Source organism: Protopterus annectens, chromosome 2.part0 (assembly GCF_019279795.1).
Source record: "Protopterus annectens isolate FY-2018-M chromosome 2.part0, PAN1.0, whole genome shotgun sequence".
Lineage (NCBI taxonomy): Eukaryota > Metazoa > Chordata > Ceratodontiformes > Protopteridae > Protopterus > Protopterus annectens.
This window is the reverse complement of record NC_056728.1, coordinates 1,273,058,082-1,273,071,371: the sequence shown is the minus strand read 5'-3', so window position 1 is coordinate 1,273,071,371 and position 13,290 is coordinate 1,273,058,082. Positions and strand designations below refer to the sequence as shown.

The 13,290-nt window shown below is 41.1% G+C and overlaps 1 protein-coding gene across 1 annotated transcript in view; it reads right to left on the bottom strand.

Moving 5' to 3' along the window:
* The window catches only part of LOC122793445 (probable E3 ubiquitin-protein ligase HERC4), a 1,684,714-nt gene that overhangs the window by 972,131 nt on the left and 699,293 nt on the right, over positions 1-13,290 (bottom strand). The window lies entirely within an intron of this gene.

Genomic DNA, 13,290 nt, shown 5'->3' with positions numbered 1-13,290 from the left:
TATGTAGGTGTGCACATAGCCATTTGGCCCAGCCCAATAATAAGGGTCACTACACATTTGCATAACATGCACACATATGCAGCTGTTATTGCTTGCAAACGATACTAGAGAGGTCCAGCTCTGTAACAAGGGTCACTACACATGCATAACATATACACATGCACAGCTGTTATTGCTTGCAAATGATACTAGAGAGGACCAGCTCTGTAACAAGGGTCACTACACATTTGCATAACATGTACACATGCACAGCTGTTATTGCTTGCAAATGATACTAGAGAGGTCCAGCCCTGTAACAAGGGTCACTACACATTTGCATAACATGTACACATGCACAGCTGTTATTGCTTGCAAACAATACTAGAGAGGTCCAGCCTTGTAACAAGGGTCACTACACATTTGCATAACATGTACACATGCACAGCTGTTAATGCTTGCAAACGATACTAGAGAGGTGGATATTACATGTATTATGTGCATGGATAGTTACCTGGCTCTTCCAATTATCTTTGCTATCATGCTGCTAAACTGTCAGATGAATACAAATGATATGTATCCTGTTATTGAGTATTGTAATTGCCAATAGACATAACTACTGTTTGCATAACATAACAGAACTGCTATGTAGAATATAATACAGATCTGCCTAAAATACTGTACATTACATAGTTATTGGCACAATATCCCACAATGCACACCATATTTGCTCGGTAAGCCTACCTTTAACATGTTCATCTTACTTATAAACCCATACATATGTCGACTGTTATAATATATCGACATATGCTATCCCCTATTATAGCACATACTTGTTGGACCAATCCTGACACTGACAGTGTCTGGAAGCAAATTGGTGGGTTCCAAGCCCATGTCATCCCTTGTGGTGTATGCGGAGTTTGCCTTGAGACATACAGCAGTACACACATAGAATACTACAAGCATTACTACTGCTCAACAATACATTACTACAAGATAGCTATTTCCACTATATGCATTGATTACACTGTATTTCTTACAGAACAGGTACTACATACACAGACATACTACATGTTATACATACCTTCTTAGTAATTGGAGGTGTTATTGACTAGTATAATACTCGTTTTCGGTTCGTCTTTCAGTGTTTTGTACTGTCCTACAGGTAGATACAGATGGTTTGAATGTGTGACAAGGCAACCTTTTATAATTACAGATCAGTAACATGTGCTATCCCGATAACCAATTGGTGTTCCTAAGTAGCTAATTACATGCACATCAGTTGCGCTGCTACTGCCTTAGCCAATACCATGGCTACAGTGGAGTATAAATGAGTACTCCACTTGGGCATTGTCCCTTTGCCTTACTTGTGAGGAAGACAGCATGGAAGTGCTGTTTGGAATCTATTGCAACAGCTATATGGAGACGAACAGTAATATATTGTGTGTAATGCCTAGAGGATTTGGTCTAAATGTGAGTACTGCTGTTATATTTCTGAACATTACTACTTGTGCAGGGTTTGTTTGTACCTAATACTTCTGCATATGTTTCAATCTGGCCAGGTTGTTTGACCAGCTCAAGGCTGCATAGCTATGCATATAATGTTAGGGTGTTTACAGTGTGCTTACCAGACATATTTAGTTTGGTGTTACTGTGTATCATACTGTGCTGATAATCAGTACTCAGTAACACTTCCTGGTGTAAGAACCTTTCAACCCTCTGAAACGGGATTAGTTCATACAAACCCTGTTACATCAGCAGCTGTTCAATTGTAAAACAGCAACTATTTAACATAGGGCCATGTTAGTGTGTCTGTGTCCAGGTATGTTAAGGTTTCAGCAGATGTTGTACAGTAGTTGAATAATTGGTTATGGTATGACAGTATATATTGATGTAATTATTTTGGTTGCGGGGTAGATGTTGGTGGGTGTACATAGCACATGCAGGTGTGTAGGAACCCCTTTCATACAATGTCTATATGTGTGTGGGTGTTCTTTGCCATGTGAACACCTATCCCTTAGTGGACTAATACTATGGTAATTGCAGGCTGATTCATTAAGGCACCGTTAAATGCTTCCTGTATAGCATGCAGGTACTGTTAGTCCTTGAATCCTTTTGGCAATACATGGGAATGTAATAAAGTTTTGCAAAATGAAAGCTGTCTGTGTATTTCTGTTATGGATATTTGCAGTCATTGCAGTTGCGTTGGTGACTGTGTCCATAGAACATATTTGTAATAGTGTATTGGCATATACTCTTCATATGTTATGTTCATATTGTTTGGGGGGGGGGCGGAATGTGTGATTGCTATGGGCCATGTTATACTCAGATATGAACACTTCGGATGCTGTCTTCAGACATGTATGCATGTGTGTGTGTGTATATAGATATATATATATATATATATATATATATATATATATATTTATATATATATATATATATATATATATATATATATCTATATGGGTCTATATTAGAACACCAAAGTTTCAAAACTTGTTCTAATATCAAAGTGTTCTAATATCAAACCCTAGTCATCGAAAATTTAAAACATCGAACATACAGAACAGCGAATTTTTTTTCTAGGGAAAAAATTTGCTGTTCCAAAACACATACACACAAGACAAGCACACCAAGTAAACAGCAATCCACACACATACACATAAACTCTTACACCTAACCCTACACTAAACTATACATAAACCACTAGCTATCCACTTACACTAACCCAAACCCTAACCCTAAGGACCGTCAGTATCGCACAGTCAACTCACCCATGCCCTAACCCTACTCACCTAACCCGCCCTAACCCTCACGTCCACACAATCACACACTTACCTGAACCCGACCCGTAACTTTCCACCACAGCACTGAAAATACCGAAGCAACAGAAACAGACAACCAAATTCTCTCCCTAGGAAAAAATTTGGTTTTCTGTTTCTTTGATATTTTCAGCATTCGTTGAAAACGGGTCAATATTAGAACACTCGAAGTTTTGAAACTTCAGTGTTCTAATATAGACCCTATATATATATATATATATATATATATATATATATATATATATATATATATATATATATATATATATCTATAAATATGTATATATATATATATATATATATAAATATGTATGTGTGTGTATATATATATATATATATATATATATATATATATATATATATATATATATATATATATATATATATATATATATATATTATTGCATATGTTTATCTGTACCTCCATAGATGTGTAGATGTTATTAAGCTATCTATATATCTACATATGTATGTAGACCTGTATATGTCGACATGTCTCTATGTATCTCTCTCTCTCTCTGTATATATTTATATATATATGTATATGTATATATATATATATATATATATATATATATATATATATATATATATGTATGTATATGAGCATACACCTTTAATTGTGTACATGGCAGGTTGTCCTATTTCAACACATTCCTCCCTTTTATGTTTCAACCTGTCTACATACACAACTGGGATAGGTACATCCCAGGTAGCTTAGTGTTAGGTTACTCTGAGGATGGAGTACATGGTTGCGGGTTCTACTCCTGGAAGGTGTTATTATTTTACCTTTCAGAGTAGGTACTGGTAGGGAAAGTGTGAATAATGTACATTTACGCAGTTGTAAGCAGGTTTGCCCGTGTTTCAGTGCCGCTTAGCATTGCGCAACCCCGTGGAAACCCGCTTACAACTGCTTAAGAGTGCTTTAATCCACCTGCATCCAACAGCCTTTATTCTGGCCCTCAAAATAACTTAACAGCCCTTGCAGGTCTTGAACCCGGGACCACAAACACCACAGTCACTGACTTTACCACTAAGGCATCTGAGATATGTACAAATGTTATGGTGTTTAGAATATACATTTTACTACAGGCATTCCTCACTACTAAAAACAAACGTGACAGTCAGTTGGTGTACATATATCTGATACATGTTAATGTTCATATGTTTGTGAAATTAGGTGTTGCAATGTGACATGACAGGGTGTATTATGAATGAGAAAGGTTCTTGTTTTGTGTCCTTTTTATATTGTCCCCATACTCCATGTATACCCCTCCAGTTCACTTATTAGACATCCGATCCAGGCCCTCCTTGATGCATGATTGCATTACCCATCATTCCTCCCCCCACCCCAGTCTTCACATACACAACAACCAATGGTGAATTAGGTTAATATTAATTGTTATAATACCAGAGATGCATGTGTTTTGTGTACACTCCAATTCCTTTGGAGTGCTTCCGTGTCACGAAGTGTGTTCATAGATTTGTATATATATGGCTATTGATGTAACTGTATAATATATATATATATATATATATATATATATATATATATATATATATATGTGTGTGTGTGTGTGTGTGTGTGTGTGTGTGTGTGTGTGTGTGTGTGTGTGTGCAGACATCACTGACATGCATATATATATATATATATATATATATATATATATATATATATATTTTTTTTTTGTATTAATTTGTAACAGTAATACATATGTAGAATGGAATGCGTTGGTTCACAAACTACAGTACATTACAATGTACTGTACATATGTACACAAACTGACTGTCCCGTTTGTGATCATTACAGTGAAATGCATATGGTATAAGGTGTAGTCTCAAGACCATGAAACATGTATGGCTTAGTGGTAAGTCCCATAACTATAGTGTGCATGGTCCAGGATTCAACACCTGCGATGCTTTACAAATGTTTTTTACTCCAGAATAAAGCTCATTTAAGCAGTTGTAAGCATGTTTAAAAGTGTTTGTATGACATTATAGCAGCAGTTAAACACAGTTAAGCAAACTTTGTAACTTATAACCTGTGCACGCAAACACGGCCACATCCGCTAACTACTCAGGATATATACATGTCAGTGAAGTAACATCTCGCTATGTGCTGACATAACATTACATTCTCTGTTAACTGTACTCTCCAGCACACACGGGTTTATATGGGTGTTTCAAATGTTTATTATACAGATGATTCCTACCTATATATGCAAGCTGTGGTTAAGGTATACTTTTGAACATGATAAACATCCCTGCCTTTATCGGGATTGGAACCTTGAATGCACAGATACTGTGCAGATGCTGTAACCATTACACTGTTGACATTAACGCTGCTTCCATCTATTGCCTATTTAGATGATTTCTATGTGTAAACTAGGCTAAGCAAAGGGCGGAGGCCCCCAAACTCACTGAGCTTCACGTACTCTTGAAATAACAACATATAACAAATGTACTGTGAGACAATACATTACATTCCTAACTACATTAGGCATAGGCCCTCACTGACACACTTCAAGGGGGAACCTTGTTGTGTGAATGGGTAACAGAATATACACCCCTGGGATCATGTGTCCCAGAACCATACAGCCAGAGGGTGGGGGAGCTTTTCCAGTTTGATAGCTGCGAGACCTGTTGGGGGCATTGAATGGTGTTGAATTGTCACATTAACATGCTCTCTTTAGATCACTAAGTGCCCCTAACACCCTCCACAACCCCAGTCTTCAACAGCTTCCAGCAACTCTGCCTGGAATTGCTTCTTTGGCTATGCTTGACAGAGGCTCAGTTACTTCATCAATGGTGCAGAGAAAGCCAGCACACTGTAGCTATGCTTCTAATTACCCTTGGGCAGATGGGTAGTAGGCTATCTGTGAACCTCTAAAGTGCAGGCCATCACAGCCATAATATGTGAATAAACAGACCTTCAGAAAGCAATATACAGTGAGAAATCACCATGTAGTCAGGAAACAGTTAAGTACAGCAAGAACATACAGAACACTGATACTTAGTCACTCCAAAAGCCTATCTTGGAAGCTAGAAGACTTGTATAAGCTTAAGGCTTTCTATTGCTTACCAGTAGGTTACCTACAGGAGAGATGAAAAACAAGCACAGATGGGGAACATGCATGCAACGATACCATAATGACCTATGTGTCAGCCTTAGGCTTTGGAATACTGGCCAAGACTATTGGCACCCCCATGGTGCCTTATTTAGGAGAATCTCGAAGGTGAATACCAGCTCCGTAAATGGCACAATAGCAGATTCAATGAGGGTTATGCTACTCAACACCAGGGGTTGTGATCATAACATGCATGCATTCACAGCACTCCTCAGGATGGACAACATCAACATCTGTGCAGTAACTGAGATCTGTCTTAAGGCTCCTGAGAGCACACCAGCACTACCAGACTACAACCCATACCACACATTTCAGCCACAGAACATGGACTGACACAGACATGGAGGGGCTGTATCCATATTCATCAGGGATACCTACACCTCCAGGTTAGTGGGGCAGCATGATACCTCTGAGATCATCCATGTGCAGATAACATCAGCCACAACTGTAATGTAAATTGTGGCTTGTTACAGATCACCATCCATGACCCAGGACCACCACTCCACCTACCTGGAGACAGTGGAGAACATGACAGTCCTAATGCATACCCTGGCATAGGTCGATGTCAACTACCATGCCATTAACTGGGAAACTTACTCCAGTACTCACTTCCAGGCCAGCGCTTCCTGGAATTTATCACCTCATATGCCCTGTATCAGGTGGTAACCTCCCTAACGAGGGGTGAAAACTACTAGAAGTGGTCATCACCAGCATGGGCAGCATGTGCACCACAGTGGAGGTTAACCAGTCACTGGTTAGATCTGACCATGAACTATTCACTGTTTCCACACCCAAGCATCTCCCCCACCCATGGATACCGCAGTGTATACCTTTCCTACAGCTAAATTTACACTACTAGTGACAGGGGTTCATAGGTTGGTACTAGGCTATCAGCCCTAGGGCCTATACATGCCTAGCTATAACAATTCCCTGGCTATTTCTTCCCACACTATTTACTTTCCTGGACCCCTGTCTAGCAGGGTGACTGACATGATCCCCAGGGTGAATTTCTTTTCTCCCATCCAATCATCAAAGTTCCTTCTGAAGAGGGTGAAAGAGGCACTCTGCTTGACATATATGGGCAGTCTATTCCAGAGTCTGGGGAGTCTCTGGGTCAGGAACCTATCCCTCCAGCATGTTTTGTTTATTGTGATGACAAGGTTTAGATCCCTGGAGAGTGTGGCTCTGAGGGATTGGGATTTCTTTAAGTGTAACATGTCCAACAGCTCTGGGTTTGACATGGCCTTGTATGTTAAGCAAAGGTCGCCTTGGAGTAGACGATATGTGACAGGGTATAGCGGGAGATTTTTTAAGGTGGTCAGCATAGGGCATCTGCTTTAGACCTGTGATTCTTTTAGTGAGGTATTTCTGTGGCCTTTCCAGTTGTTGCAGATGTCTTGAGAGGTACATACCAAATGGGGTGTTGTATTCTATAATGGGTCTAATGAGGGATGAGTACAGTGGGACAATGACTTCCTTTTTTCTGGATGAAAAGCATTTAGTGATGAGGTGTGCCACATAGAAGGATTTCCTGACTGTTGTGGCAATGTGGTTGTTGAAGGTGAGACCGCTGTCCACCTGTGTCCCTAAGTCTCTTATCACACTTTTGATAGTTTTTAGTGCACTGCCACCTATGTGGTAATTCACGGGTACATGTTTTTCCCAAAGGGGATGACTATACATTTCTTGGCATTAAGCTTGAGCCCATGGCTCTGGCACCAAGCATCTGTTTCTGTAAGGCCCTTTTGTAGAGTATCCACATCATTTGGGGATTCAGTAATGGCTCCCAGTTTGCAGTCATCTGTGAACTTTGTTAGCCAGAGTCCCTTAGTGTTAGCCTGTACTTCAGAGAAGTAGATGCCAAACAAGAGAGGTCCCAGGACTGAACCCTGAGGTACCCCACTTGTCACTTGTCTGGAGCTGGATTTGGAGTCAGCTACTTATACAGTGTGGGTTCTGTCAGTAAGCCAGTTGGCAACCCATCGAGTAATGTAGGGATTAATGCCCAGCTTAGTAAGTTTATCTATGATTCCAGAGTGGGGAATGGTGTCAAAGGCCTTGGCAAGGTCCAGATAGGCTGTGTGGACTGCCTTACCCTTGTCCATGGCTCTGGAGACTGATTTGAAGAAGTCAATCAGGTTCAGGAGACAAGATCAGCCCTTCACTGACCCAAACTGGATGGGTCCAGTGTTTTAAGGTTGCCAATGTTTTTGTTTATAAGTTCTATGATAATACGTTCCATGGCCTTGCAGATCAGGCTTGTCAGACTTATGGGGTGGTAGTTCCCGGGATCCAAGGTGGATTCCCCCTTGTGGAGTGGGATAACTGTAGCTGTGCACCATTCAATGGGCACGAAGCCTGAGGTGAGGATATGATTTAACATGACACTTAGGTGAGGTGCCATTTCATTTTGTAGTTCATGTACACAGCCCAGGATGTCATCTGGTCCCATGGATGCTGTGTTCTTAGCTTTGGAGAGTGAGATTTTTACCTGTGTGGCCATTATTACCGAAATTCTGCAATCTTCCGGTATTGAGATGGGCCATTTAGGGGGTGAGAGGGGGGTGAAGTTGGCACTGAATCGATCTGCCAGGATATTGGCAATATCCTTGGGATCAGTATATTTAATGCCATTCTGTTGTAGCTCAGAGCAGATCTGAGCATTGCCATTTAGATTCTTGACATAGTTGTAGAATGCCTTGTGGTTGCCTTTGGAATATTTGACAATTTTATTTTCGTAACTAGCTTTGGAGGATTTTATGAGGGATCTCAACTTCTTACTGAGCCTGGTAAGGGAGTTCTTTGCATCCTGGTATTTTCCTTTTTACTGTAACACTTTTCCTTTTGTTGTAAAGTTTGTTTATGGCAGGGGACCACCAGATTAGCTTCCTTTTTTTGGAGGAGAGCATCTTGGTTCTATTTGGGATAGCATGATTCATGCATGAGTGGATGTGCTCGTGCAGTGCCTTAGTGCAGGACTCAGCAGTCAAACTTTCAGTTCCCGTCTGCATTGGTGTCTTGAAGTTTGTAACTTCTGACTTGAGTAGCATGAAGTTGGCTTTGGAGAAGTTTTTTATGGAGGTTTCCTTACTGGGGGGTGGGGGTGGGATGTGGATATTAAGGGTGATTAGCTTATGGTCTGACCTGACCAACGAGGGGGTGACCATAGGTGTGGAGCATCGATTTCCCATGTTGGTAATGACCAGGTCTAGGATATTGGAGCCCCTGGTGGGACTATGGATTAGTTGATCCAGGGCATTGGAATTTATCAATTCCAAGAATCATTGGGCAAAGGTGTTGGTACACGAGTAGTATTTCCAGTTAATGGCAGGGTAGGTGAAATCACCCATTATTAGTGTGTTGGTTGTATATTAATATTTTCCAGTATGTTTGGAAAGGTATAGTGAGAATCTTGGGGCATGATGAGGGATCTGTAGCAAGCTACAATTTGGATTGCAGTCTTACCTAGTGTTAATTGCACCTGGAGAATTTCAGACACATTGTGTTGGGCAGCTAACCTGCTGGTGTGAATATCTGTGGTGAATATGGACACTCCTCCACCTTTAATGTTTCGATCCTGGTTTGGTGGCTGAAAAGTGTTGTAATAGTTGTAGCCTGGTATTGCAGGGGTGCTTTCTGGAGCCTTGAACCTGGTCTGAGTTACTGCACAGATATCAATGTTCTCCATTTTTAGGAGTGCCTCGAGAGAGTGCATTTTGAGGTTTAGACTTCTAGCATTGAGTAGCATTACCTTCAGATTTTGCATACTTGTACCTGTTATGGTGGTGGTTTTGTCCTTTGAACTTTGCCTAAAAAAGGCACTATAGGGCTGGCAAGAGCCTTAGCCAGTAACCTGAATCCCAGGGGTGACAGGTGCAGACCATCTCTGGAAAAGCATCGTGGTCTGTCGATCATGTCGTCCTAGGCAGACAGATATTAGATCCCCTTTGAATGACACCAGAAGCTTAGCCAATTGTTGAAGTCATTTTGTCCTTATGTTGTGGTATCATTCTGGGCGAAGGTAAGATGCTACTCAGGGCTAGGGTCATACCTGCCTGAGCCACATGATCCAAGAGCTCTTCCATGCCTCTTTTCATGTAGTCCAGGGAGGTACATCTCAAGTCATTCACTCCAACATGGACAATGACAGAGTCATATTTGTACTTGTTCTGGAGTGACTTGAGTGCATGAGTTATGTGGTGGATCCTGGCACCCGACAGGCAGCTTACTGTAATTTTCTCCTTGTTCAGCCTGGTGAGTGGGACATCAGTGTGCCTGTCTATAGAGTCACCTATGATTAAAGTGTTAGGTACGTTGTCTTGCCTTAGGGGCTGTTGCTGGGTGGCACACTAGTGTTGTGAGCTATGTGACACTTTGGTTGTGATTGGTGTTTGTTTGCGTTTCAGCTTCGGAGGTCCTTGCAGCTTGGGCAGGTTACAGTTAAGAGCCTCCGCATATGTGGATTTAGTGTTGCTATGTGTGGGTGTTGGTGGTGTGAGTTTAGAAGGGATATGTGTTGCTTGATGTGTAGTATGGGTGTTAACCTTCTCCTCTTGACTGTCTAGCACAATCTTGGGTGGAGAGAGCTTTGCTTCCAGTTTGGCTATGTAAGTGCATCTCTCACAGGTTGTAGTGTTGGGTTGTAGGAGGAGAGGGTTGTCTGTGTACATGAGGCAATTGCTGCATTGCCCCAGTATGCCCAGATTCACCAGGTGGACAGAAGAAATCAACGGAAGCTGACTCTTGGACATGCCTGGTTTGGTGCTTTTTTTTGAAAAGTACAGGAGCTGTTTTCCCTTACCTTAGCAAGGTACTTTGCAATTATAGACTGTTTATTGCCTATGATTGGAGACTTGAGTGCTTGTATCAGTTTAAGGTTTCCTAGTGCTTTCCAGCAGGTATTAGAGCAAGTGCTAGTAACAGGGATGTTTAAAGGTAAGATGAAAAAAAATGGTTTATCCTAAACACTGCAGTGTGCACTAGAGAAGTTAGATATGAAAGTAGGTAATTTAAGTTTTACCTGTCTAAAATGTTAAGTTTTAGTAGAGAGTCACTATTTTTAAAACAGCAATATAGATTGAAAGGGGGTGATCACTTTTATATTCTGGTACTATGGAATACAGTAGAATGGCCAATAAATTTAAATAGTTGAAGGGGGTGATTTCACAAAATGATAATTTTGTGCTTACTCACACAAGCCAGTAAAAGCAGAGAGAAAATGAGTTATATGGTCAAATTAACATAAGAGGCAGGCAACTAGAATGATAGTGGTATCTCTGCCTCACAGGAGACAGAGCTGTGGTGTCTTTTAAAGTTTTAATATGCAGTTAAAAGCAGAACACAAGCAAAACACAAGGTAAAGAAAACAAATCACAGCACTCGAAATATAAAAAGGCAATAAACTAATACAAAATACAACAAATAAAAAGCAAACCAACCTTTCCCTCACAGCAAAGTGTAGCAGAGTCTGGGTGAGCCTTTTCAATAAAGCTCTGAAATGTTTTATTTTACCCCTTAAATAGAAGGTTTAGTTCCTAGCTCCACCCCCTCAGTTCACAAATGATTAACCTTAGGTGACGACTTCTATCTTATGTATGAGTCCTTAATTGATCAGTTCTAATTTCTGCCTGACTCACAAGAGACAGAGCTGTGGTGTCTTTTAAAGTTTTAATATGCAGTTAAAAGCAGAACACAAGCAAAACACAAGGTAAAGAAAACAAATCACAGCACTCGAAATATAAAAAGGCAATAAACTAATACAAAATACAACAAATAAAAAGCAAACCAACCTTTCCCTCACAGCAAAGTGTAGCAGAGTCTGGGTGAGCCTTTTCAATAAAGCTCTGAAATGTTTTATTTTACCCCTTAAATAGAAGGTTTAGTTCCTAGCTCTACCCCCTCAGTTCACAAATGATTAACCTTAGGTGACTTCTTCTATCTTATGTATGATTCCTTAATTGATCAGTTCTAATTTCTGCATGACTCACAAGAGACAGAGCTGTGGTGTCTTTTAAAGTTTTAATATGCAGTTAAAAGCAGAACACAAGCAAAACACAAGGTAAAGAAAACAAATCACAGCACTCAAAATATAAAAAGGCAATAAACTAATACAAAATACAACAAATAAAAAGCAAACCAACCTTTTCCTCACAGCAAAGTGTAGCAGAGTCTGGGTGAGCCTTTGCAATAAAGCTTTGAAATCTGGCCTCCAACATATGGCCTATGCAGCCAGACTGAATAAACTCCTGCTTTACTCAGTGGCATCTCGTTTACCCAGAGATGATCTCCGCTGGCCAACACAGCCATGTCGAACGCAGGCTTGATGAATATGCTCCACCTATGGGAATCCATGTCACAGTGAGGCACACACTGTAGTGAGCTGAAACTTGCCAGAACAATAACTGGAAGATGCTGGAGGGACAGATTCCTGTCACAGACATTCCCCATACTTTGGAACAACATCCCTAACTACATTATACAGAGCCCCCCACTAACACTCTGCAAGAGAAACCTTGAAGAGTGGATGGGGAACAGTAGATGTACTCCAGGGATCCCGCCATTGGCTCTGCTCCACAGAGGAACAGTTAATGAATCAATTGGGTGGAAAAAGCTGACACATTTTTGCTGGGCTTATGAATGGCCTCTGGCAGTTGGCCAAGTACCTACCTATGCATCTATACATACAGTATCTGCATATGCTGATAGCTTAATTTACTGTTCAGGTGTTGACTTACCTTGTGCCAATGGCAGTTGTGTGTGCAATAGTTGAGGGCTGCCTATGTTGGATGCACACAGTAGACTGCCTAAACATAACAATTTACAGGTAGTCTTGTGTGTGTGTGTGTGTGTGTGTGTGTGTGTGTGTGTGTGTGTGTGCCATCCATTTTTACTGTGTGTGCAGGTGGAGAAAGGTGTCAGTCCCTAGGTGCCTACACTGTCAGTGTGTGTGCTATACGTTCCCTCTTTGACAAGGCATGGGCATATTGGGCTTGCCTCTGTCTGCCTACTGGGGCTGGCTCAGGGTGTTCGTGGTCTGAGTACCTCTGTGCCTGTGGGGCCCTTGGCAATGGTGGTGGGCTGTGAGGGCCTTCACCATTCTGTCCCTGCTGCAGCTGATTCCACAGGACCATATTGTGTAGCATGGCACACACTATGAAGATGTGGGCACATGTGCCTGAAGAGTACTGCAAGGCTCCACCAGATATGTTGAAGCAACGGAACCTTGATTTCAGCATCCCAAACACACGTTCTATGATGATTCTGGTTTGTGCGTGTGCCTCATTATGGCGTTCCTGCATGGGTGTGTGTGTATTTCTGATGGGAGTTATCATCCACGGTTCCAGTGCATAGTCAGCATCCCC